The 4,092-nt window shown below is 40.5% G+C and overlaps 1 long non-coding RNA gene across 6 annotated transcripts in view; it reads left to right on the top strand.

The window, feature by feature from the left end:
* The first annotated feature begins 947 nt into the window (after positions 1–947).
* The window catches only part of LOC107196190, a 393,663-nt gene continuing 390,518 nt past the window's right edge, over positions 948–4,092 (top strand). For 3 of the 6 annotated variants that reach the window (XR_003048482.1, XR_001517553.2, XR_003048481.1), the window contains exons 1-3: positions 948–1,432; positions 2,091–2,175; positions 3,824–3,992. This is a non-coding gene — a long non-coding RNA (uncharacterized LOC107196190). The remainder of the gene's footprint in view (positions 1,433–2,090; positions 2,176–3,823; positions 3,993–4,092) is intronic. The other 3 variants (XR_001517554.2, XR_003048483.1, XR_003048484.1) reach the window with 2 other exon arrangements.

Here is a 4,092-nt window from a genome sequence, read left to right as displayed (position 1 = left end):
TAAAGATCTCATCCTAAATTAAATTCTAAAACTAATGAAACTTAACAATCTATAAGAGGAACCAAAAAATAGTCTTCCCTCAATAAGCACAAGGAATTTCCATTATATTATGAATGGTGAAAGTCTATGAATAATGGGTGGGAAATGAGTCACAGCACAAGCCCTAGTCATTTATGCCATACATTTTCCCCACCGAGACGTCTGTTGGGGAATTTGACTTCCCTTAGGACAGAAATCTAATAGGTAACAGTAGGAGCTAGTCAGATGCAGCTCCCCCAAGATTTCAGAGTCAGTTTAAAATTTCCAATGGACTGAGAAATCATGAAAATGTGTGTGAATGGTAATAAAGACTGCCATTTATTTGGCACTTGCTATGTACTGGACTCCGAGGTAGTGTTTTGCAGTTGATGGAGGTGAGGTTTCAACTCTAGCTGGGTGACTCCAAAAATCCTATGTTTTTCTGGCTCCGGAAGCAGCAAGACAAAGGACCTTGAGTCCTTTGAAATCACAGAGAGATTCACAGTAGTGTTCTGCCCACGTACTGTGAGACCCTAGAAAATTAATTATTCCCTCTAGGCCTTCTATCCTTTTCTAAAATGATTAAGAACACTCGGAAAAGTATAGTTTTCCTATCTATGTAGGTTATTATTCCAAGTACAGGTTCATTTGGGGCTCTAGACAAACCGAATGGCTGAATGGTCTTTACAGGTAGACCATCTGGCTCAGATCTATTTCCTCTACTTTAATGAACCAGGTTAAATGTTAGCGAGGCTGAATGCCGTTTGGAATCCATTACATTTCATTCCACGAGTTATAGATTAATCTAACCTAACATCTTCTGAGCACATACAGTAGGCAAAAACTCATTCCAGTGTTTCACTGGAGCCACAAATATGATTTCTTGTGGTCTCGGTCAGCATGAAATTCTTTATTACAGGTGACAGAAACTTAATAATAGGAAATGATTGGCTTCCCTAACTGAAGTCAAAGAGTGTTCATCTGAGTGGTCAGTGCTGTAAGGAGTGGGTTTCTCTCCACCTCTCAGCTCTACTTTCCTTTGAGTTGGGTGTCCTCGTGGGTCAGATGTTGGGCGTCTTGTCTTATAGCTCTGGATTCATCACCATCTAGTTTAACAACTAGTGTAAAAGGAAATTTTCCTTCTGGGTAATTCTTTACTAATCCCAGATGTCATTCTCATCGTCCTGGATTGGGTCACAAGCCTACCTCTGAATCAGTCCCTAAAATGAGAGACTACCATATTCTCCTTGATCTGAACTAGGTACTCTTGTACCCGTTTTGTGGCCAAGGAATGGCATCAGCAGCTACACCAGAAGAGGTATCGAGAAGAAGAGGTCGTTCCTTAAAGGGACATGAATCGAAGCAGAAAATTGGATGGCCCCAATAGGGAGCATTTGACTGGACCATGAAGGAGGTAAAGTGTTTGGACATAGAGAAAGCGGGGGTGGGATGCATTTCAGATGGCGAATTTGGTCTGAGCATGATGGTTAATTTTCTGTGTCATCTTGGCTGGGCTAAGGGATGCTCAGATTGCTGGTAAAACATTATTTCTGGGTGTATCTGTGTGGGTGTTTTGGGGGGAGATGAGCATTCGAATCTGTAGACCAGGAAGTTCTCCCTAACCAATGGGGTGGGCATCATTCAATCTATTGGGGACCAAATAGAACAAGAAGGTAGAGAAAGAAAGAATTCTCTTTCTGTTGGAACTGGGAAATCCATATTCTCTTGCCTCTAGACATTGGTACTCCTGGTTCTTGGGCTTTCAGACTAAGACAGAGTTACATCACCACATCACCACCTGTCCTGGTTCTCCAGTTGGCAGATAGCAGACCGTAGGCCTTCTTGGCATTTATAATCACGTGAGCCAGTTCCTATAAAAATCTCCTCCTATTGATTCTTTTTTTTTTTTTTTTTTTCTTTCTGGAGAACCCTCACTAACACAATGAGGAATGATACAGATATAGGAAATTTAGTCTTTTAGTCTGACTGGAGACATAGATTGCATAAGGAAGTTCAGTGGGTGGTAGGGTAGGGCCATATAATGGTTTTTTTTTTTTTGGATTGCAAACAAGAACGTGAATTTCATTTTCTGGCAATGGGAAGCCTCTGATCACTTCTGGGAATGGACACATGAAGTAAGACATTCCTCACTACATGGTGAGTCCCTTCAGAGCCAGAAGGAATCCTTTTTTCCCCACTTTCTCTCGCAGTACAACACAGAGTACCTAGTATATAGCTGGGTCTCATTAAATATGTCTTGAAAGGACATCAATTTTATCATCAAATGTCTAATGATAGTTGACACTATTGGGTGCTTCTATATATCAGACACCATGATAAGTGCTTTATAGGTATCTCATGAGTCATCACAGAAACCGTGTGATGGAAGTGTTCTACATATTCATTTTATAGATGAGGACTGTGACACTTATAAAGGTCAGGTGATAGAACAAGGACTTCAGCTGAGGTTCTGTGCATTCAACTCACATACTCACCCATCACAGCAACCTGACTCCATGTAATTTGTGTAACACCTGAAAGAATGCAAAGAGCTTCCCATACATACACTGTGTTACTCAGGCCTCACTATATTCCCATGAGGTAAATGTTATTATAATTTCCATTTTATGGCTGATAAAATAAAATCCAGAGAGAAGTAACTCAACCAGAATCACAGAGCCAGTAAATTGAGGTGCTTGATTTGCATTCAACAACTCTGTGTCTGAAATCTGTTCACTTTCCCTAACACCAGTTAGCTTCCTAGCAGCTGCCAGGCCATGGTGGGGAAGATGATCTATAAGGTTCTCTGTGCGTGTGCCAACCCTAACATTCAGATATTCTAATCTTCCAGCAAAAAATTAAATGTGCATAGACCTCATCTCAGCTCTTTCACATATTATAAAATGTGAGGCAGGCAGGCTAAAATGTAAAGGCCACTGGAATAAGATCATGATTTTAGTTGATGTATCACTGTTTAAATTTCATGAAAAGAGATCTCGGTTAGCTTTCTTTGTATCATTTTTCTCTTTCATGCAAATATCTACAAATTCTCTGCACTAAAGACCCTTGTACCTTCTACTGAACGTCGAGTGTGAATTGGCCATTCCATGAGAGTGCTGACTTTTCCACTGGGGCCACTTGGCAAAGTGGACTGCCTTGTCAACCACTCTCGAGCTTGTAATTCAGCTCAACATATGAAACATATGACATATTCAAAGCATCTCGTAGGATCAAACCCCTGTACAAATTGGGGTGGAGATGACTTATTATTGTTTCATTTGACTCTGAAAAGTCAAAAGAGAACAGGATATTTTTTGCACGTGGTGCATATGCTGGTTGGGTGGCATCCAGTGAGGTGATAACAAGTGACAGTTACTGTGATTAAAAAACAAAATCAAACTCTAACATCAATTGATGGCTTGTTATGTTCCAGGCACTACGCGAAGCAGTATATATGGGAATCTGCCTTTTAGCTGGGACACTTGACTTGCTTTTGTCTTTAGGTTGTAAGTCTCCTTTTTCTGGGAGAGAGGACTTTGGTGGGTCTTTTAATTCTATTGACATAAGACAAACCCACATCTATTATTCTTGACAAGGACCCAACTGACAGTGAAATTATCCAAATGCAGATGCTGCTGATGGCAGTATTAAGTGATTTGTTTACTAATTTACATTTGATGTACATTTTTTTTTTCTCCTTGAAAATCATGTAAGGTTTTTTCCCCCAAAACTTTGGTTTAAATTTTTCTATGTCTAAACATTATTTTTTGTTTAAAGAAAACATTTGCGTGTTTTCTTGTCGAAGCATTTGCTCCTAGGAGATGAAAAGTGCGGGGCAGACTACACGCGAGGGATGTGCTGGCTTCATCTTTTCCTCACCCAGCATTGGAGGAAAGACTGAGAAAAAGAGTTGGGATCAGCTTGGGATAGCACAGCACAATCCTGGCAGGACCACTGGCGTCTGACATGCAGAGGTGACTGACTTTAAATAAAAAAGCATTTTTTGGAATAGACCATTAGCTCATGGTGAATGCCAGGACCCTGGGACCAAATCACATCTTGTGGGTGGGGAAA

Source organism: Pteropus alecto, unplaced genomic scaffold (genome assembly GCF_000325575.1).
Source record: "Pteropus alecto unplaced genomic scaffold, ASM32557v1 scaffold5, whole genome shotgun sequence".
In the NCBI taxonomy this organism is placed as follows: domain Eukaryota; kingdom Metazoa; phylum Chordata; class Mammalia; order Chiroptera; family Pteropodidae; genus Pteropus; species Pteropus alecto.
The sequence above is the reverse complement of the archived record's forward strand: the minus strand, read 5'-3'. Positions and strand labels throughout refer to the sequence as shown.